The sequence below is a fragment of the Argopecten irradians genome, unplaced genomic scaffold, assembly GCF_041381155.1.
Source record: "Argopecten irradians isolate NY unplaced genomic scaffold, Ai_NY scaffold_0186, whole genome shotgun sequence".
In the NCBI taxonomy this organism is placed as follows: domain Eukaryota; kingdom Metazoa; phylum Mollusca; class Bivalvia; order Pectinida; family Pectinidae; genus Argopecten; species Argopecten irradians.
The window spans coordinates 14467-39060 of NW_027187653.1; the positions used below are offsets into that span (position 1 = coordinate 14467).

The 24594-nt window shown below is 26.4% G+C and overlaps 7 non-coding genes across 7 annotated transcripts; all 7 read left to right on the plus strand.

Annotated features, from left to right (window-relative positions):
* Positions 1–2645: 2645 nt before the first annotated feature.
* On the plus strand, positions 2646–2718 carry Trnar-acg (transfer RNA arginine (anticodon ACG)). The gene has a single exon. It is a non-coding gene; the product is annotated as a tRNA-Arg (tRNA).
* A 1531-nt stretch (positions 2719–4249) lies between these two features.
* On the plus strand, positions 4250–4322 carry Trnar-acg (transfer RNA arginine (anticodon ACG)). Its single transcript has one exon. It is a non-coding gene; the product is annotated as a tRNA-Arg (tRNA).
* Positions 4323–6799: 2477 nt separating this feature from the next.
* On the plus strand, positions 6800–6870 carry Trnar-acg (transfer RNA arginine (anticodon ACG)). Its single transcript has one exon. It is a non-coding gene; the product is annotated as a tRNA-Arg (tRNA).
* A 3024-nt stretch (positions 6871–9894) lies between these two features.
* Trnar-acg (transfer RNA arginine (anticodon ACG)) lies at positions 9895–9967 on the plus strand. Its single transcript has one exon. It is a non-coding gene; the product is annotated as a tRNA-Arg (tRNA).
* Positions 9968–13626: 3659 nt separating this feature from the next.
* Positions 13627–13699, plus strand: Trnar-acg (transfer RNA arginine (anticodon ACG)). The gene has a single exon. It is a non-coding gene; the product is annotated as a tRNA-Arg (tRNA).
* A 722-nt stretch (positions 13700–14421) lies between these two features.
* Trnar-acg (transfer RNA arginine (anticodon ACG)) lies at positions 14422–14495 on the plus strand. The gene has a single exon. It is a non-coding gene; the product is annotated as a tRNA-Arg (tRNA).
* Positions 14496–21023: 6528 nt separating this feature from the next.
* Positions 21024–21096, plus strand: Trnar-acg (transfer RNA arginine (anticodon ACG)). Its single transcript has one exon. It is a non-coding gene; the product is annotated as a tRNA-Arg (tRNA).
* Positions 21097–24594: the final 3498 nt, after the last annotated feature.

Genomic DNA, 24594 nt, shown 5'->3' on the forward strand with positions numbered 1-24594 from the left:
TTTGGGTTTTGCGAGAAATGGAAGTATGTAAATGTAAACGGCTTTCTTTGTAAAGTATTTTATACTGAGCGTGGCAAGATTTTGTAAAATTAAAGAGGAGGAAACATGTTGTTGCTCGGTGAAAAGAATGTACCAATTTTACGGTTTTTTTTTATTCACGGTTAAAACAATTTATTTTTTAAGTATGCATTTCATCAATATAAAGCACAGGATAATGTAAAGGCTATTATGAAGTAATTTAAACGTATATTTTATATGATAATAAATATTGTTTCTAGAAAATTTTAATTTCATGGAAATATGAAAAGTAAAAATTGTAAAGCGTACGGGTATAGTTTTATAGTAATTTTTCAATGATTTATTAATGTCAATGTATTGATAAGCTGATACTGACATATGATTTCACAACTGTGATATAAATTTTGATGTTTTATCTTGTTGATCTGATTTAATTTTATTTGTTGAAAATTTGTAGTGCTTGCAACGTGAGGAACCCCAAAACCATTGCGGCCCTATGTCTGGGAAATTGTGGAATTAATATTTAATAATATCGTAAAAAAAACGCGTCTGACTGATTACGGATCAGAAGATTCAGGTTCGAATCCTGGCAAGCTCGTTTATGTACCCACTTAAACATCATTTTTAGACTAAGCTCATAGTACTATTTACATGGTATTTACAGTTAGTTCCATTACAGTGATCACTACTTAGTATCTGTAAATCGTCACTTAATAGCAGCAGTATGTCTTGTTTAAATGATTTCATTATATTTTTTAATACATATAGACCTAACTCACAAAATATTTGACGAGACACGTAAATCATAATACATTTAAAAACACTGAAGAAAGACACTAAATTTATGAGGTAATCTGTGTGTAAAAACAACATTTTGATATAAAAATAATAAAATAATAATGATCGTAAAATTTGATAACTAATTTACCAAGTTAAGTAAACTTTGAAAACAAGCTCTCATTTTATAAAGCCCGTGTTCCCAATGGTAATGGGGCTATGGGTTGTTGCGCAATGGATAACGCGTCTGACTACGGATCAGAAGATTCAGGTTCGAAATCCTGGCAAGCTCGTAATTTTTACTGGCTTATCATTTTAAAAATTAAAGTTATTAGCTTTCAAATCGTAAACAATTAAAACCAGTTCAAAAAGTTTGTTTTTGACAACTTTTTTTAGAATTTTTAACAAGTCCTTAAAATTATGGTAACAATGTGGACAAATAAGTCAAATATATCGAGTTTATATTTAAAACTAAACATATTTTTAATTTACCAAACAATTAAACATTTATAAATAAAAAATATAAATTCATTTTGAAAATTTAGGCAATTGTAAATTGTAAAAAAGTACATTTTTTTTTATGTTTATCACGATTTCGAAAAATTTAAAAAGATTGTTTGTTGAAAAAAATAAAAAAAAAATAAAATCAATTTTTATTATTATTAATGAAATTGCATCTTAAATTACTTAAAAATAGTCATATCTATACGACAGTCATTTTGTTCTATACTGTTCTGCACATGAGGATGTTTTTCAACTTATCAACTTTCCTCCATCAACCCATCCTTCCTCAAACTTACGTGTTACCTCTGGACAACAAGGAACTAGGAAACTCACATTCAAAATCTTAGTAGAGAACCTCTCATACACCTAACAATTAAGAGTATCAAGTAAAATGTCGAAAAAAAACCAAATCGTCGACAATCCAGGGGTTACTATCACTGACGCTATATCATGTTGATATTTACACCAATGGTATATATAGTAACCCCTTGTCCAGGAGTTTCAAGGGAAACAAACGTAAATGTCAAAGTGTAGTATTAGAACACACTGTAACAATCCCATTTGTGTCAGGTAAAACTAGGGGAAGGCCAATAGGGGTTTAGGGGAGCTTTGATTACACGTTGGTACATTGTGCACCTGTGTTTGAAAGCGAACAAATACACGCCACAGAAAGAATATTTTTTTCATATATATTTACAATCAACAGAAATCGATCTTTCTAAAATTCATATTTTTTAAATATATATCTTATATTATTTATCAAAAGTATGTTTAACTATTTTTTAAATAATAGTTAAAGTAGTTTAAGTAAATTTAGAACATTCATCAATTAATTTAGATGCATATAGTTGCTTACAAAATGGATTGTTTTTTTTTTTTTTTTTATATTTTTATTTTTTTTCTTTGTAAGACAATCCAGGTAACTCTTCCCATTATACCTACAAAATGTATATATATATATCAATTGGATAATTAGGCCTAAATTAATCCCCTTACCTATGATTACTACTACCCAATCCCTGTAAATTACACCACCGATACCGGCAACTGACTTACTTATATATATTATGTCATACGTTTGTTTTGTTTTGTAATTAAGAGATATCACAAAAAGTTTCGGGAGGGGGGGGGGTAAAGTTAAAGTATCGACGACATACATTTTATAATTGTAAATACACTTAAAAAAATCACAAGAAGAACTAAATAATACGTTGATGAGGTTTAAATTTTATTGAGATATAAAAATCGGTGATATAAAAGAGTAAACAAGGACAATTTGACATTTAGTGTCAGTAAACATTTGAAAACAATCTCATGTTATAAGCCCCTCTCATGTCGTTGTAATAGGGCTTGTGGCGCAATGGATAACGCGTCTGACTACGGATCAGAAGATTCCAGGTTCGAATCCTGGCAAGCTCGTTTATTTTACCTGGGTTATCATTTTAGACTAGCTCATAGTAGACTATTTACAGTTAGTTCCATTACCAGTGATCACTTATTAGTCTCTGTAATGATCGTCTCCGATAGCAGCAGTATGTCTTGTTTAAATGAAATTTCATTATATTTTCTTGTTCATAGAACCTAACTCACAAAAATATATTGACGAGACACGAATCATAATACACATAAAAAAAAAAACAGAAGAACTAAAAAATAAATACGTGTGAGGTCTAAATGTAGTGTAATATAAACATTGGTGATATTAAAATTAAATAAATAATTGAAAAGTTGAAAAAAATGAAATGAAAATTTAAGTAAAACTTTTTAAACAAATTCATCATTTATAAATTGTTTAAAAGTGCCCAATTTGGTAATGGGGCTTTGGCGAAATCAGGATAAATGCGTTTGACTACGGATCAGAAGATTTGCAACATAGGTTAAACTCAAGCTCTGCTAATTATATTGGTCAGTATCATTGAACCTTTTGTAAATACATTTTAAACATATCATTTCCAAAACAAATTAAATGTTAAATATTCATAGTATTTGAATCTTTAAATTTCCTTTTGTAAATAAGTAAATTTTAGTATTCAAATGTCCAAATAAGTAAACATTTTGTAACTAATACGAAAATTATTTTAACTGATTTTTTCAATACATTTCCGAGTTTAAACAATTTCATGAACTTCATAAAAAGTTGTAATGTAAGTAAATTTTGAATATAGCACGGCATTATAGGGTTGTTCAACTATCATAAGTATAAATCAAATTTTTATAAAATTCTCTTTGAAAAATTAAGCATAAATTCGTATTTATTTAAATAAAAAATGAAATTATGAAAAACAACTTAAAGTCATTTTTAAAAAAATTGGCAAAATTTTTTAATTTATAAACATTGTAAACGAGTCAATTAATAATGTCTAATTTTGTCTAAATAGAACTTATTTTAAATTTTGTGAAAATTTCAAATAAGTACCTATTTATATTGGTTTGCTTAGTAAATATTTGAAAATTTACTCGCATTTTAAATATGTGTAAAAAAAGAAAGAAAAATAATGCTTAAATAATTTTTATTATGTTTTATTGTAAGAAATTGATCAATTTTGCTTTTACATACATTCATCTGAAAATGAACTTTTTAAATTTCAATTTTCAAGACATGCTCTATAATGAATGTTTGTAATATAATGCATTTTAAATGATCATAAATGTTAATTTTGGTAGTATAATTTTTTTTTCATACGAGTTCATACTTTTTAAAAAATATTGAGTTCTGGTAACTTTATAAACAATATTTTTTAAAATGGCCATAATGTAACTTTTGGAAAAATAATTATAACAACATTTACAAGTAAATTTTGAAAATACAATTTTTTAACATTTTGAAATTAAATAAACATTTGTCAGCGGTGGAGCAAAAGGACAAATTGAAGAATTATTTAACTGTAAATCATAACAATGTAAATCAATCATGTATAAGCGACGTGCACATCTCAGTAATTGTGTAATGGGGCTTGTGGCGCAATGGATAACGCGTCTGACTACGGATCAGAAGATTCCAGGTTCGAATCCTGGCAAGCTCGTTTTTTTTTTACCTGGGTTATCATTTTAGACTAGCTCATAGTAGACTATTTACAGTTAGTTCCATTACCAGTGATACTTAACTCAAACTGTAATAGTTCTGTAATGATCGTCTCCGATAGATAGCAGTATGTCTTGTTTAATGATTTCATTATATTATTTTCTTGTTCATAGAGACCTAACTCACAAAATATATTGACGATACACGTAACTCATAATATTATAGACATCGCATTTTATCAAACAACACACAGAAAACTTAAATACGTTGTGGTCTAATGTAGTGTAATATAAAATTAGTTATAAAAACAAAAAATGATCAAATAATTAAAAATATAATTAACAAGTAAAAAAATATCATGCCAAAGTAAACTAATGGGATAAATATGATATTATTTTATATTATAATCGGAAGCATTGCCCAATTAAATTTAAGCGAATTGAAATGGTTAGATATATTATATAAGCGTTTAAGTGATACAATAACGTCTTTTTTGATATAAAAATATAACTTTTACTTGTATCATTTCAAGATCCGATTTTACCTTTAAAAAGAAAAGCATTTTTGGTAAAATAGAACTCAAACAATTTTTCTGTAAAGGAAACAATTCAACGAAATTTTAATGATGTGTTTACATTAAAATAATGTTTTTAAAATAAAAAAACATTTTTTTTAAACAATTGATTTTGTATAGGCAATCCAATAACAATATTTTTAATTTTCGTCAATATTTGTGGCAAAATTATATGACATTATTGTTTGGATAAAACTAAGCTTTAATAGTAAAATCATTGTCTAATAACTTATATTCAAATAAATCAAAATGCTTTATATACCAATGAAAATTTAAATATTATTTGCAGCAATGGATTTTATTTTTTTATTGCAACAGGATAAGTATTTGTGACAACTAATCAAATGTAATTTGATATTAAAAATAAAGTATATTAGATTTGTTAATAGTATAAAAGGAAACAAATTATATAACTAAAATTTTAATGATAAATAAGTGCATTTGTTTATTATGATAAATAGATGAAATTGATGATATAAATATTCTCTAAAAAATATGGCAAATGATTAATATGAAAACGTTATTTAAATTTGTATCTCTAAAAGTTTTTTATGTTATGAAATATTTCAAAAGAATTTAAAATAACCCTTAAATAATTTGCATCAAATTAATCTATATGAATTTACTTGTTTAATGTAAATAATTATGAAATGATATTTTGTAAATAACACATTTAAATGTAATTATTTTTCTTTGAAATTTTTCAAGTGTAATAGGGTCTTGTTGCAACAAACTTTGTAATGTTTTTTACGGATCACCTGATGTCCAGTTTATTTTTTTGGCCCTAACTAATTATTTTTTACCTCAAAATATCAGAATTTTTAAATTAAAAATCTGATTTAACTAAAGAAGTTTACTAATCAAACAAATCGTTCAAAAAATTTATTGATACATTTTTAACCAGTTTCATAATCAAGTCGAATAGTAAATTTCATATAGTTTCCGTCCTATTCATGTAAGATAAAATGAATTCAAAAAATGTTTAATTTTTACCAATGGTATATAGTACTAAACTTAAAAATGTCAAAACTTTTAAAGTGAAATTAAAAGTCAAAAAAAAAACGTTTGTAGTTGTAAGTGTAGTATTAAATTGAATGTAATGTCCATTTGTGTAAGGTGTAAAACGTATGTAATAGAGAATAAAAATAGGAAATAAGGCCAATAGGGGTTTATAACTAAAAATGTACTTTGAAATTACACGTTGGTACATTGCAAACCTGTGTTTGAAACAATTTCAAATACGTGTTGCCACCAATGGTAATGGGGATTCTTTTTCAAGATAATACGTCTCAATCAGAAATATATCTTTCTAAATATTCACAATTTTTTAAATATATATTTATTATTAATTTTCAAATTCTTATGTTTAACTTTTTTAAAAAATAATAGTATTAAGTAAATTTAGAACATTCATCTTTTAATTTAGATGTATTGTTGCTTACAAAAAAATGGATTGTTTTTTTTTTTTTTTTTATTTTTTTTTTTTTGCCTAATAAAGACAATCCATATAACTCTTCCCATTAAAACCTACGTTCACTATATATATATATATCATTTGGACAAATCTAAAGTAAATCCCCTTACCTATGATTACTACTACCAATCCCTGTAATTATTACCACCGATAGCGGCAACTGGACTTACTATCAGTATGTCATACGTTTTCTTATACATAAAGAGATATCACAAAAAGTTTCGGGAGGGGGGGGGGGTAAAGTATCGACGACATACGATTCATAACACACTAAAAATCACATAGAAGAACTATGAATACGTGTGAGGTGTTATTTTATTGGGATATAAAAATTGGTGATATTAATGGGTAAACAAGGACAATTTGACATTAGTATCAGTAAACATTGAAACAATCTCATGTTATAAGCCCCTCTCATGTCGTTGTAATAGGGCTTGTGGCGCAATGGATAACGCGTCTGACTACGGATCAAAATTCCAGGTTCGAATCCTGGCAAGCTCGTCGTTTATTTTTCCTGGGTTATCATTTTTTAAAATAAAGTATATTAGCTAAATAATCGTAAAGTTATTAATATTGTATTTTAAATATGTTGAATCTGTCCATATTCATTTGACAAGTTGTAAGTTATTTTGCAATGTTCCCCAAGCTTTTATCAAGTTAATGTAATACTTTATTTAAATAGGATCCAAATTTAACGGTTGAACTATTAAATAAAAAAGATTTTCGAAAAAATCTGGCAAGCTATTTTTTAAAAATGATTAATTTTAAAATAAGCAATAAAGCTTTTTCGTAAACAAATGAAAAATATTTTTTATTTAGTTTTTTTTGTTTTATAACAATTTTTGATTTACAAAAAAATTTAAAATGGAGCTGGTCATAATATGGGAATAAATAATATATAAATGTTTTTTTAAGCATATATTAAAACTTTGAATATTTTTACATTTGAAAAGTATGATGTAATAAAATAATTATATAATACATAATGTAAGTTATCTGAATCATAAATTAAATTTACAAAATGATTTTAATTTTCACTTTCCATCAATTATTTTTTTAAAGAAAGGATGTTGAAAAAACATATCAAACATTATATTAGATGAAGTTTGAAAATCTTGATTATTTTTAAATAGTCTATACGACCTCATTTATTTTCTACACATCAACATCGCATGTCTTTTAAATGGTTGTCAATCCTCCATCATCACTTTTCCTCAAACTTACGTGTTACCTCTCCCGACAACAAAAACTCACATCAAAATCATTAGTAGAAATGGAGAAAATCTCATAAATTTAACAAGGAAACGTAAGAGTATCAAGTCGAAAAACCACCCTCGAAACTGTCCAGGGGTTACTATCAACTGACGCTATATCATGTTGATATTTCACACCAATGGTATATAGTAAACCCATTATAACCAGAGTTTCAAGGGAAACAAACGTGTAGATGTAAGTGTAGTATGTAGTACACTGTACAATCTCCATTTGTGTCAGGTTAACTAGGGGAAGGCCAATAGGGGGTTTAGGGGAGCTTTTGATTACACGTTGGTACATTGTGCACCTGTGTTTGAAAGCTAACAAATACACGCCACCAGAAATTTTGCTTCATATTATATATATAAAATTCAGAAATCGATCTTTTAAAATATTCATTTTTTAAACCATATATCTTAGCATTTTATGAAAACTTCTGTTTAAACTATTTTAAAAAATATATATTAAGTAAATTTAGAACATTCAATCAATTAATTTAGATGCATATAGTTGCTTACAAAATGGATTGTTTTTTTTTTTGTTTTATTTCGCTTTATTTCAAATGTAAGACAATCCAGGTAACTCTTCCTATATACCTACATAACTATTATATATCATGGAAAATTTGCCTACCCTTTAATCCCTTACTATGATTACTACTACTACAATCCCTGTAATTATCACCACAGATACCGGCAACTTGAACTTATCATCATTATGTCATACGTTTGTTTTTAATAAAGAGATATCAAAAAAAAAGAAAGTGAGGTAAAATATGATACATACGATTCGTAATACACTTAAAAATGGTTAGAAGAAAACATGAATGAACGTTGGATATTAATTTTTTGAGATATCAAAATTTGATCATATATTTTAATAAAGGAAATTTGACATTTAGTGATCAGTAAACATTTAAACAATCTCAATGTTAAATTAAAAGCGTTGTAAAGGGCTTTGTAATGGATGTTTCTGATAATCATAAATTCCAGTTCGAACCTGGCAAGATTTGAAATTTTTCATAAATATTTAAGTTAGTTCCCATTAAATGTAAAATTAAATGATGTTATTGAAAAAACATGTCTACAAATGATTTTATTTCAAATAAGAATGTATGTGAGACAAATTAAAGTAATTTTATTTAAAAATTTTAATTATTTTTCAAAGTCGGTGTTTAATCTATTAGTAAAATTTAAAAATAGTAAATGATGTTCATGTAAAATTTTAAATTTATTTTAAGAAATTTATTTGAACAAGCCTTTAATACCAGTTATCACTTATTGTAATCTTGTGCATTTAAACGCAATCTAAATTTATTTCAGGTTCAGAATTTTGTTTTAATTAATCCTGGGTATTTTGAAAATTATTTATTTTAGAGCATAAATTCTTCAAAGAAATTTTTAAAAATAAACTACCCAATAAAATACAAATTGATTAAATTGGAAAACTTCGAATAATTAACATACAACATGTATTTTAAAAGGTGAATTAACGTTACAGTTTTCATGTTTTAGGTTGTTATTTTTTAGCATTTATCAAATGATCAGTGTATAACTAAGGTTCGAAAGAATTTTAGAAATATTAAATTTAATTCATTGATTCAATTAAAAGGCAAATCAATTCAAACTTTATTTTAACTTAGAATTATTGTGCAACAAATTTAATATAGCTCTATTGATCAATGTTTAGATTTCAAAAAGTATATGTTCAAATATATGCCATTTTAAACTAAACATATATTGAAACATTTTACACAAACATTAAAGCGATGTATAAGATAAATAATAATAAAATTGTGCTAATTCATTTAATTATTTATCTATGTAAAATCGTAAGAAAGCGCATTAAAATGTCTATATGAACAAACAATTTTTGATTTAAATTGGTAAAACGATGTTGAAAAAATTCAAAATATTCAAATTTTTAATACATATATATGTGGGGAATAGTTCTATTTTAAAAATGTATGTCTATACTTAACTGTCATTTTGTAATCAATCAACTTAATATAATAAATGATTCCGTACTCTGTAAATTATTTACATCTAAACAAAATTGGCCATAAACTTTTTTCGAAAAATATCGGAGATTATATAAGGGATTTAAAAATTTCATTTTATAAGATTTTTTTTTTTCAACGTATTTTTTAGAATTAAAAATTGTCAGCTTTAAGAAAATGACCATGGAAATTATTGACAACATGTAATTAAACACCAATTTATAAATTGTATTAAAAAACTGTATTTTAGTCTGTCAGTTTTGACATGGTAATGGCTTGTGGCGCAATGGATAACGCGTCTGACTACGGATCAGAAATTCCAGGTTCGAATCCTGGCAAGCTCAAGCTCGTTTATTTTACCTGGGTTATCATTTTAGACTAGCTCATAGTAAGTATGATTTACAGTTAGTTTCCATTACCAGTGATCACTACTTAGTCTCTGTAATGATCGTCTCCGATAGCAGCAGTATGTCTTGTTTAAATGATTTCATTATGAATGGATTTTACAATAGAGACCTAACTCACAAAATTGTATTATTCGACGAGACAGAAAATCATAATACACATAAAACACCACACAGAAGAAACTTAAATACGTGCTTTATGAGGTCTAATGTAGTGTAATAAAAACATTTGATATCTAAAAATAAAATGATAATTTAAAAAAAGTAATTATAGAATTACCGCATGACCAATTTATGTGAAAATTAAACTTTAAACAAGTCTCATTTTGTTAAGCCCGTTTCTTGCCCAATGGTAATGGAATGCTTTTTCAAGCGCAATGGATTAATAACGTCTGGACGGATCAGAAGATTTCTAGGTTTCGAATTATTGGCAAGCTAAATATATATCTTTATTATTTTCAAAGTGCTTATTGAAACTTATTTTAACAAAATTATGATATTAAGATTAAATTTAGAACATTATCAATTAATTAAAATGTATTGCCTACAAAATGGATTGTTTTGCTTTTTTTTATTTTTTATTTAAAATTTTCAATAAAGACAATGGTAACTTTCCCATTATACCTACGTCAAATATTATTTATCATTGTGGATAATCTAAAAATTCTGTAAACCCATTTACCAATGCATTATGATTACTATACCAATCCCTGTCAAAATTATTACCACCGATAGGGCAACTGGACTTACTATCAGTATGAGTATACGTTTGTACTTATAATCAAAAGAGATATCACAAAAAGTAGTTTCAGTAAATGGGGGGTAAAAAGCGACGACGCATTACGATTCATAACACAACTTAAAAATCAGACATAGGAACTTTTATAATACGTGTGAGGGTTATTTTATTGGATATAAAAATTGGTATTTATAAATTAATCAGTAAAAAAAGGACAATTTGACATTTTAGTATCAAAAAATTGAAAACAATCTCATGTTATAAGCCATTTCTCAATGTCGTTGTAAATAGGGCTTGTGGCGCAATGGATAACGCGTCTAACTACGGAAGATTTCAGGAAGTATTCCATAATTTCGTAACTGGCAAGTCGTTTCATTTTTTCATTCATGGAAATTTTGATCATCATTTTATTGAACTTTAAATATGTATGTCCCTCTTACTTATTTAAAATTTATTGTTGTTTTAAAATTTTATTCAACTAATTAGCCTGATTTAATTATATGTTTGAAAAATTCATGATTGTAGTTAATAGCATTTATTTGACAATTTGATAACATTGCACCAATATGCGCATGTATTATAAATTAAAATCAATATTTTTAAAAAAAAATAACGCGTCTGATACGGAATAATGTAATATGTTCGAATCCTGATAAAAAGCTCGTTTATTTTTGGGTATTATATTTTAACTACTAACAGGTATTTTAAGACTTTTTACAGTTAATCCAACGTTATCCAGATTTGTTATTTAAGTCATCTTAATAGGTTTTTTTCATAGCAGCATTAGTATGTCTTGTTTAAATGATTTCATTATGTTTTTTTGTACATAAGATTTGTCAATATTGACGAACACGAATCATAATACACATGTATTTAAAACTATACTTGAAACTTAAATACGTGTGATAAGTCTTAGTTAAAAATGTTTATATTTGATTTTGAAATAAAAAAAAGTAATTTTAAAAGATTGATTTTCAAAATAAGTTAAACTTTTGAAACAAGCCTCATTTTATAAGCCCGTGTTGCCAATGTAATGGGGCTTGTGGCGCAATGGATTTATTTGACTACGGATCAGAAGATTTCCAGGTTCGAATTCTGAACAAGCTATTAATTTTTCCTGGGTATTTTAGAATATAAGTTTGCCGTTTAAATTTATTTAATATTTTGAACTTTGATACAATGTCATTTAAAAAAATATGGAAATTTTAGTCTGCAATCAATTTTTTTTACAATCTTTTTAAAAATTATCCACACCATAAAAATTCAAAACATGTTTTAAAGCTTGTGTATTGATAGTGAATCAAATCAAAATCTATGTAAACTGAATGTTTAAAATTTACACCTAACATTTTTAGGTACAATCAATTGTAACGTTTCTGAAATCGAAACTCCAGGATTTTTACTATTGATTATATATCAATGCTTAATATGCATTTACACCAATGGTATATATAGTAACCCCTTGTCCAGGAGTTTCAAGAAACAAACGTAGATGTAAGTGATAAATTAAATTAGTACAACTGTAACATAATCCCATTTGTGTCAGGTAAAACTTTAGGGGAAGGCCAAAATATTTTTAGGGGAGCTTTGATTACACGTTGGTACATTGTATGTGTTTGAAAGAAAGCGAACAAATACACGCCACCATAATTTTGCTCATTTAATATCATATATATCAAAAAAATCGATCTTTCTAAATATTCATTTTTACATGATATAACTTAGCATTGGCATTTTATCAAAATCTTATTTTAAAAAACTTTTTTAAAAGAAGAATAATATATTAAGTAAGTTTAGAACATTCTTCAATTAAATAAGATGCATATAGTTGCTTACAAAATGGATTGTTTCTTGCTTTTTTTGTTTTATTTCGTTTTTTTTCTTTTCTTTGTAAACAATCCATTTAAATTTCCTAACTGTACCTAAAACTATATAGATATCATGTGGAATTTTTCAAAAACCTACCCTTTAATCCTATCTATAGATTACTACTATTACAATTCCTGTAATTTATCACAAGATAGCAACAATTACTTACTTGATTATTCATTATTCATACGTTTAATTTTGTACATAGTAATCATATCACAAAAATTTTCTGAAGGTAAAAGTATCGACGACATACGATATTTAATACATAAAAACTTCAAAAAGAATACATACTTGAATACTTTGAGGTCTAAATTTTATTGAGATATCAAAATCGGTATATATAAAAGAGTAAACAATGACAATTGTAATGATCGTCTACTCGGATAGCAGCAGTATGTCTTGGTTAAATGAGTTTTCATTATGTTTTCATCTCTCATAGCGAGCTAACTCACAAAATATATTGACGAGACACGAATCATAATACACATAAAACACCACACAGAAGAAACTTAAATACGTGTGAGATCTAAGTGTAGTGTAATATAAACATTACTGATATTAAATAGTAAAAAATGATAACTGAAAAAAAAAATGAATTGACCAATTTAAGAAAACTTTGGAACAAGCCTCATTTTATAAGCCCTTGTTGCCCAATTGTAATGGGGCTTGTGGCGCAATGGATAACGCGTTTGACTACGGATCAGAAGATTCCAGGTTCGAATTCTAACAAGCTCTTAATTTTTCCTGGGTTATTACTTTTAGCCTAAATCACATTTTGTCACCAGAAATATTTTCCGAAGAAAACGATTAAAACCAGTTCAAAAATTAACTTGTATATTTATTTATAAGTCATTTGGCTCAACATTAATGTTTTAAACCTGCTTTGCTAACTATACCGAACCTTATTACATATCATTGACAAACGATGTGTTCCGCTTGATAAGATTATCCGAAAAGTGAAAAGTTTGTGTAATATAGCACAATATATACGGCTTGTGGCGCAATGGATAACGCGTCTGACTACGGATCAGAAGATTCCAGGTTCGAATCCTGGCAAGCTCGTTATTTTTCCTAGCTTAGACTAAATGTGTTAGCATTCATCGTAAACAATTAAAACGAGTTCAAAAATTTGTTTTGTAACGATATTTTAAAATGGTCAGAATGTCTATTTTGTAACAACTTTTATAGTCACCTATTCAAACACTTGTAGCTATGTGGTCAAATAATCAAATATATCGCGTTATGTTTAAAACTAAACATATATTGAAACATTTACCAAACGCATTAAAGCCATGTATAAATAAATAATTATACATAAGTGCTTATTTATTTATTATCTTTAGTGTAAATCGTAAGAAAGCGCATTGATTTTAATGTACCTCATGACAAAATTACTCGATCTAAAATCAAAGGATGTTGAAAAGAAGACAAATATCGATCGTTGTAATATTATATATAATGACATCTTTAGCTATTTTAAAAATGTAATGTCTATACGACTGTCATTTTTTCTACTCATACGTCCAACTTTATAATAACATATTCCGACTCATGGTAACTATTTGGCCTATAACAAAATGGCCATAAACTTCCTTGGAAACGATAATCTATATACAAGGGCATTTGCAAGTCATTTGAAAAATTTTTTTGTCTCCATACGAATACATTTTAACTTGCATTGTCAGCTTTAAGGAAATAAGCATAGCTCATTGACGAACTATTTAACTGCTAAATCGCATGTTTACTGTAAGCGACGTGCACGTGTCCGTAATTAGGACCACATAGGGCTTGTGGCGCAATGGACTAACGCGTCTGACTACGGATCAGAAGATTCCAGGTTCGAATCCTGGCAAGCTCGTTTATTTTACCTGGGTTATCATTTTAGACTAGCTCATAGTAGACTATTTACAGTTAGTTCCATTAACAGTGATCATACTTAGTCTTAATGATCGTCTTCCGATAGCAGCAGTATGTCTTGTTAATGATTTCACTATGTTTTTTTTGGCAATCTTGAATAAATTTTGAATCGTGTTTGCCTTTAACAATTTTATTAGATAATCGTTTATTTAAAATTGAAGGTCAAGAAAAATTTATTGGAACGGAATGGATTTTCAGTACCAAACTAACTTGTGATACTGGAAAAAAAATTAACGTTATTTTTTTAATTAAAAAAAATGTAAATATATCTTGTTTTAAAAGCTTTTGGATAAAATATTCAAAAATTACCAATTCATTAGGCAATGGAGGAACAAGCCTCTTACTATAATGATGAAAAATTTGATTTATATAACGCGGATTTCATTCTAAATTTTTCAATGTAAAGAATTCACTTTCTTTTAAATCAAAGTTCTTAAATGCAATTTTATCAGGAATTTTGATAAAACGTAAAACATTAAATTGGTTTTTAAAGCTATTGATAAACTACTTATATATAAAAATGTTATGGTCATAGGTAACTGTTTTTGCAAATCATTGGTACAAAATTTAAATCACAAAGTATTACAGTGATAAAATTTAAATGATAGATACAGTTTGATAAAAAGCTGTTGAATTAAAAATCCAAGATTTTTGTCGAATCCTGTTTAAGATTCAAATTTTTTTTTTTATTGTACATTGTTAAAATTAGAGACTTGCAATTACAAATCAAATGTCGTTAAATTGAATCAGACTTTTCCTAGTTAAATTAAAACGTTTATGTTTTGAAATTAAATGAAAAACGGCGGTCGAAAAAAAAATTTGCAGTATAAGTGATTCAAATTTTCATTTGTACGTAAGTACAACTGAAAAAAAAACGGACAATATCATTGCGATAATAATATGTATAAAAAACTTTATATCGGTAAAAATGGTTTTCTAAATTTTAATTATAAAACATTTTATGAAATAGTATCAATTTAAAATTGATATCATATTTGATATTTGATTTGATATGGGGTTGTTAAAAAATTGGCACATGGAAAATTGAGTTTTCAACCGAAGTTTTGAAGTAAAAATCTTGAACATTTACTATTTATTCAAGAAGAAGAACTTTACGTTAGCAAAGTAAAATTTTGTTAAACAAATAAGTCTTTGTGACAACATTTAAAAAAACAAAGGATTCCATGTACAAATAATTTGTAAAAAGGACAATTGTCAATGTATAATCAGAAATGATCATTGGAACGTCAAATTAAATTAATAAAGTATAATAAAATAAATAAAAGCCACGTTTGAAATAACTTTGGCCAAATTCAACGGTGACTTTTAAAGTATATAAACGTATCAATCTTATTTTGCATCATGCATCATTAAATGTTCAGCCTGTTATCAATCCGTAAGTAAAATCTGGTTTTGATTTGATTATTCTATTGGATAATTTTACATTGTTTTAAATCGTCAATAAAAATTAAAACCTACCCTGGAAATTTTAACCCGTACTATTATACCGATCATTATGCCTATCATTGTAATGAATTTAATAAATTTTTTTACATATGAATAAACATTGGAATCATACTCATCAAATTTTTTGTATTTTTTTCACGTCTTTTAACGACGAATAATACTTAAGTAAAATTTAGCAACATTTACATTTTTAAAACGTAAAGATGTTTCATATTACAAAAAAATAATATTCGGAAATGGCAAGCCGAATTGTTTACCATGGATATCATTGCTTTTTACACTTTTTAATGTAATTAAGGTAATCAGGTCCAATGAACCTCACATTTAAGTTTATTACAATTTTATACTGCAATTTAGAAAGAAATTTAACTTATCCTATTATGTAATGGGTAACAATTAATTTTCAAGCATTTGTATCAGGTAGATGTTTGAAAAATCTATTTTTTCATAAACTATTATGTCAAAATATTTAAAGAATTTCAGGTAGCATTAATGATCAGCAAAAATTCTGACTCGGCATCAGATTATCTTTTCCAATTCATAATTGAAATAGATTTGGAAATTTGAAGAATTATCATTAAAGTTTTATTATATTTTAAAATCATTTAACAAGAGGAATTTTATAAGAAACTGAACATTTAAAATTTGAAATCATGTGCATAACATATTCATTAGACTTAAAATTAAAACTGTATAAAGATGCAAAATTGTTTATGTTCTAATAAGAATATTAATTACTTTGCTTAATTGGTCCCTTGCTGAAAAAAAGTGAATGGATGCACTCGCAACCCATATTTTTTTCACAAGAAGAATTTGCAGTAATACAAATTACTTTTTATAAAATACTAAATTCCTAGAAGAATATTGTAATTATCGATTATTGAGGATGCATTGTGTTTGGATTTCATTAAACACGATAAAGTTACAACAACGATAAATGAAACATTAAAACTAAATGTAACTATATCAAAAAATTTGTTTTGTCGGAAAAAATTTTGGAATTTTTCTTTAATTGAAATTTACAAATTCCCATTTATGAAAATTTCATCATTAGATAAGTTGATTAAAAAATCGGTAATTTTAAATTTTGTTTTATATCAAATCACCATGTTATATATTTACTTCTAAAGATCTATCAAAAATAAAAATTTGATTATTTACAGCAACATTTTTCAGTAACATTATATTGTAAATATGGCATTTTGGAAAATCTTATTTTAAACAATTCAAATAGTATGTAAAAAAAAGGATAATTTGAAATTGGTAATTAAAATATTCTAACAGTGAAAAGATTAATTCAAAGTTTTTTCACAAAATCAATGTTTAAATTTAAATATGTACCCCTAAAAAATAAAAAGATTCATATGATGAATTTTATTATGGTTTAGTCCATTTTGTCATTAATTTTTTTTTAAAGAAACGTTGCCAATTACAACTTTTATAATGATTGAACAATTACGTGACAAATTTTTAGTCCCTCGGTGATAGAACCACATTTTACTAAATTGATTACCATGTTATGTCAAGGTTCAACTAATCATGTTGACATTCCTGTAATTACCAAAAATGTTGTATACAATGGGAGAATTACTCATGGAATATCAAAATGTAAGTTTCATAAAAAATAATTTAAAATTATTGAACATCTTAATTATTGAAAATTTTGGTCATGATTAATTTGATTTAAATTTTGCAATTCTTAAACCCCCGGGTGATAATACTGTTACAAGCTACATTGTGTGATTTGTTTGCCAACATTGATTTAACGAAAATTGAATGATCAATAATCCATTTAATGCATATAGAACTGAAAAGCATTTCATAACGGATCAGAATATAATTTATTCATGGATCATGAATGGATATATCAAATTTTAACTATTAACTAGCATGACTTAATGTGAAATCACTCACAGATCAAAAAATTTCGAAAAGAAATTTTTGAAATAGATATAAGGTTCGCATGTAATTTACATTATAAAATTTGTCACAATGATTTTAATTGGTGACTACGATTGTACAGACAAAAATTTAATGCTTAATTGAAAATATTAATAGGGAAACATTCCATTTCATGAATGACTTTTATTGAGGTGTTTTTAAACAAACAAAAACGAATAGGAAATTAAAATTTGGAAAAAGTAGCTTTATTGAACAATATATGTACTTACTTAAATAAAACATTTTTTGTATTGCTTCTAATTATGGCAATTGTAACTTTTCGATAAATTTTGACGAAGAAAATATGATATCATGTTGATTACAATGAAATTCGCATTTGACAGAATAGGGATTAAATTTACGAAAAATTGTATTCTGTTTAGGGTCATGTAAGCCCCTTGAAAATGGCACATTCTATATGTAAAAACTTTTCCACCTTAAATTTCTTTTATTAAGTCACACAAGTGGTAAAATTAATTAAAATCGATTAAAAAATTTAATGTAAAATGTTCAATTTACAAAAAAATAAAATCATTAAAAAACAGTAAAATAACAATTTTGCCGTTTGAAGAATTATTTAAATGAAAAACAAAAAAATTTCCATGGAATTACATGTACTATTTTAAATAAACATATGTTTGAATTTTGCTTTCTTATATAATTCAATAATCTTTGAAACAAACTGGATGTTAATTGAAAATTGTTGCAAATTGATAATTTAAAATACTATTTAAATTTGCCTGTAAATAAAGCATGGGCATAAATTTTCTGCTGAAATATCTGTATATTTAGTATAAAAGATGCATTTTAATTTTTCAAAGGCTAATAAATCATGACCAGATGTGAAGCATTTCCAAACTAAGCACATTGACATTTTCAAAATGGGTTAATTATTGTAAAAAGTTCATTAATTAGAATGGAAAAGATTTGTCGCAGAATTAATTCGAATAAATCCGCTACATTTAAATTTTAAAGATGATGGTTGCGATACCAGCTAATTTTTCAATAAAAGAAATCGTGTTTCTTTGTGGAAACGAACCCCGAAACTCTTTTTTGCAAAAATATTTGAAAGCAATTCGACAGGAATGCTCTAATCAAAAGCGATGTGATGACGGATAGAAATGTACTTTGATAGCCAATGTGGAAATAATTTGAAAATCGATAAAATTTAATTACTCAAAATGTTTCAGCAATCAAAGGAGAATTAAAAGTGATTTCATGTAACATTGTTGAACGGTGCTATCTTTACATTCAAGTCAAGAGTGCAATGCTCTTGCGTTTTTGTTTTAAAAACTTTAATTTTCAGATTGTTAAAAATTTTAGGCCTGAACAAATTGAAATTATCTCGAAAACAAAATGGTTTTTTTAGCCAACTTACCTATATCATTTCATGACCGAAACAGGTCTACAGAATCTAATCGAAAAATTTGTATGCATACCATTTCTTTTAATGATATAACACGGCATGATTGCTGTTTTTAAATGTAATTGACAGGAATAGTATTTTTTATGAATTTTTAAAAAATGTCGTTAGTTTTAAAAAAAGAAATGTAATATAGAAGGGAATGTTATCTTTTTTAAATATTACATTATTTTAATTGATGTGTCTAAAAAGTTAAATCATTTATTTTAGATCCTGATATGATAGGTCCTTCGATTTGGAACAAATTTCCGATTTTAACATTTTTTATCTGTTACATTACCCCGGAATAAGATTTTTACGCTTTGGTGGTAGAATCATCAATGTAGCTTTACAAAATTGAGGTAATCACTGCTGAAACTTAATTTCAAAATAGATAATGGTTTGACATAAATGAATTTACCAGTTATTTACAGTTTTTGAATAGGCCTTAATTAAATGAATTATTGTAACTTGATCAATAGATGGATGAATTTATGGTAAAACAGTGTCTTTTGGAATCTCACGTTTTAATAATGTAAATGAAAATGTCACATAAACTTAAAATCAATTTTAATATTGGTATATTTCTTTCATTTTTTTGATTCAATTAATGTACTGAAATTAAGGATAATTTTTACAACAATCTAGCATAATAATGACATCTTGATAGGATTATTTGTCAACAGTTTTATAATGTTTTGGACAGTTTTTGGGTAAAGCTTTTGAGTAATTTATTTTGTGAAAAAGCATTGTTTCACAAGTCAAAATTTATGGATTTTTGACGGAAAATGTTTCAAGTTGAAAGGTAAATACCGAAGTTTATAGTCATTGTCAAATAATATGTCATGTAGTATTAAAAAAAAAAAATTGTGTCGACACAAATTTAATTTGGTTAAAGTCTTTTCCATTAAAGTAAGTTAAATTCGATTTTTAAAAAATGAAGACATCGAAAAATTTCTATTAATTGATTGTCAGGAAAATTTTAATGAAATGGAAGCAAGTCAAATTAATTTTAAATTTTTTCATTGTGATTGAGAATTTTTTAGTAAAGTTATTAGTAAATTTTATTAATAATTTTAATTTTACAAGGAGTTATGTATATGAAATTCAATTTGGATATTGTCATATTATTTTGTGAAATTTGGTATCAAGAAAATTCCCGTAAAAACGGCATGCATTTTTAATTAATTACATTTTTTTGAAAATTTTCATTTGAATGACATTTTGTTGTTTATTACATATAGCATTTCAAATTCACTACATTTTTTTTTAAAATTCCTCACGTTAAAGTTTGAATTCATTATCCATTGTACAATATTGTCCCATTTTGCGTTTAGTCAAATGTTACTAATATTTAAAATTAATACGGTCAAAATTGTGAAGGAGGAAATTTATGAGTCATTTAGTCAAATCATTATTTTGTTTGTAACATGTATATCATTGAAAAATTAAATAAATAAACTTTTTTGAAATGCATCATTTACATGGGACCAATATTTAGCTTTTTAACTCAATTTAATTTAAAAATTTGTTATTTAAAAATCGATATTTTAAAAGATGCCTGTAAAAATTTTTAATTGGAAGATTGTAGTGCTTGATAACATTTAAAAATCTACATCATGGGCCGTCAAACCCAATTTTAATATAGCACAATATATAGGGCTTGTGGCGCAATGGATAACGCGTCTGACTACGGATCAGAAGATTCCAGGTTCGAATCCTGGCAAGCTCGTTTATTTTACCTGGGTTATCATTTTAGACTAGCTCATAGTAGACTATTTACAGTTAGTTCCATTACCAGTGATCACTACTTAGTCTCTGTAATGATCGTCTCCGATAGCAGCAGTATGTCTTGTTTAAATGATTTCATTATGTTTTCTTGTACATAGAGACCTAACTCACAAAATATATTGACGAGACACGAATCATAATACACATAAAACACCACACAGAAGAAACTTAAATACGTGTGAGGTCTAAGTGTAGTGTAATATAAACATTACTGATATTAAATAGTAAAAAATGATAATTGAAAAAAAAAATGAATTGACCAATTTAAGAAAACTTTGAACAAGCCTCATTTTATAAGCCCGTGTTGTCCAATGGTAATGGGGCTTGTGGCGCAATGGATAACGCGTTTGACTACGGATCAGAAGATTCCAGGTTCGAATTCAAACAAGCTCTTAATTTTTTGGCAAGCTACTTTTTATTTTTCCTCTTTGACTTTAAATGTTTTAAGCTTAAATCGTAAACATATTTAAAACAAATTGAAAAATTTTTTTGTAAGGATAATATACAAATTTTAAGTGAAATTAAATGTCAATATTGTTTAAAATGCCTGAAAACATTATTTGCTTTTCACATGATCAAACTAGGAATGAAAGAATCAAAATGTCATATCCAGATATATATTTACCTAATTTGAAATAGGTTGAAAACCAAGTAAAAAATTAAATTTCGTAATGTTTGTGGGGTAAATAAATCATAATAAAATATCTTATAATTTAATAATTTGTATTAAAGGTAGCATGTTACTAAGGCAAGTAACGTTGAAACTGCTTGTTTACCAATGATGAATAACGCACATTTCAAATTTACGATATTCATAAATTTGTCAGACATATAACATTATCGTTTAATATTGTATATGATCCATTTATGCATTTCCAAAATGTAGATCGATTGTTAAATGGTTATTTTGTCTACTCTTTAGTGTGAAATTCAATGAATTAATAATAACATTTTCCGAAATCAGTGTTAAAATTTGTCCCACTAATATTATTTTGGCCATTAAAGTCCCTTGGAGTAAATTTGGTTGACTGTCTATTACAAAAAATCAATTTAAATTTAAATACCAGGAAAATAACAAAATCATTTTTATACTAAATCTTTAAAATGGCATACGTTACGGCACAAAAGTGTCTTAAATTCACTGTAATCCCATATACATAAAAAAAGTGAAATTTTTTTCTGGGAATGAATTTACACCTAATATCTTGAACATTTTAAAAACTAAAATTACAAAGACGCTATTGGCGAAAAATAACGGTTGAAAGCAATCAAATCATAAACCTGAACTTATTCATATTGGTTATTACAATTATGCCACTTTAGCATTCAATTATGGTATTATTAAGTACATCATTTTCTTTTAATAATTTCTACAAATTAAATGTCAGTGAAAGTGAATTTGTTAGTTGTTTCATAGTTAAATCTCAAACATTAAGGATTTGTCAAATTTGGAAAATGGATATTTTCTATGTCATTGATAAAGCTTAGTCCACGTAAATCTCTGCATGTACGAAATTAATTCAAGCTGTTTAAATGACATAGTTATGTCAAATATATTAAATATTGTAAAATTTTCACACATGGTATGTATATTCAAAAATAGTTTGTGAATCAAATATATTTAAGATATATTGTAAAAAAAAAAATATCGGATTACAGGTAGCCTGCAAACCCCTAAATGGACACATAAATTCAAGAAAAATGAATTAAATTTGTATATTTGCTATTCAAAATATCCATTGTCTGACTATTATAACTAAGTTGCCAATAATCGTTTCAAGCTCGATTTTTGATTAGTTATTAATTTTATGTATCCCATATGGTAGACAGTTTAAGTTTAAATTTTTTTACACATACATATAAAATTAAGCAAATTCTACTATATTTTTCATTAAATCGTGTACATTAAATATTCATAAATTATATTTTATTTGATTTTTGCCATATCATTTAAAAAGCAATTTTTTTAATTTTTAATTCCACAATTTAGAAAATTTAAAGCATTCTTCAAAAATGTTTTTTTGTAAAATTGTTTCTCTTGTTTTTTAAATAATCGTTTCATTGATGAAATACGCGTACAATACAAAACTTTCGTAGGTTCGAATCCTACAAACAATCGTCAACTTATTTTTTGGTCATATTTTCAATTAGTAAACTAATAACAAATACCCTTTATCACATTGTCAAAACCTATAAACGTAAAGTACTAATTACTACATATATTAATTGAATCATAACGATCCGGAAAATTTAGTATTTATCAATTTGTTTATTACATACGTTTGTTTTATTACATAGAGATTTCACAAAAAAGTTTGGGAGGAACTTATATAGTATTGACGACGATTACGATCATAATACACAAAATGCAAAAAACCTACAAGAAAAATAATTAAATACGTTGTTGAGGAAAATTTATTGAATAAAAAATTGTGAATTTAAATCAGTAAACAAACTTAATTGGACAATATTGACCAATTTATCAGTCATTTTTGAAATTCTCATGTTATAAGCCCGTGTAATGCAATGTAATGGGGCTTGTGGCGCAATGGATAACGCGTCTGACTACGGATCAGAAGATTCCATCCTGGCAAGCTCGTATTTTCCTGGATTATCATTTTATAATAAAGTATATTAGCTTTATCGTAAAAACAATTAAAACCAGTTCTAAAAGTTTGTTTTGTGACAACTTTTATAGTTACACCTATTTAAACACTGGTAACTATGTGGACAAATAAGTCAAAATATATCAGTTTTATATTTAAAACTGCATATTTTGAAAACTTGAAGAAATATCCATAAAGCATTAAATAAATAATAATAATACAAATTGATTTAATCTTGCTGTAAATTGTAAAAAAATGATTTTCGGCCATGTATCCAGGGATTTTGGTCCCGAAATCAAATTTTAAACAACAAAAAGGATGTTGAAAAATTAAATTGAGAAATAGTCAAATTCATTTAGATGATTGACATCGTAAATTTACTTTGAACATAGTCTATACGACAGTCATTTTTGTATGCCTATGAAACTTTGAAACAAGCCTCATTTTATAAGCCCGTGTTGCCCAATGGTAATGGGGCTTGTGGCGCAGCGCAATGGATATTACGTCTGACTACGGATCAGAAGATTCTAGGTTCGAATTCTGGCAAGCTAAATATATATCTTAATATTATTTTCAAAGGCTTATGTTTTAACTTATTATAACAAAATGATAGTATTAAGCAAATTTAGAACATTCATCAATTAATTAAGATGTATTGCCTACAAAATGGATTGTTTTGTTTTATTTTAATTTATTTCTCAATAAAGACAATCCCGGTAACTCTTCCCATTATACCTACGTCCACTATATATATTATCATTTGGATAATCTAAAGTAAATCCCCTTACTTATGATTACTACTACCAATCCCTGTAATTATTACCACCGATAGC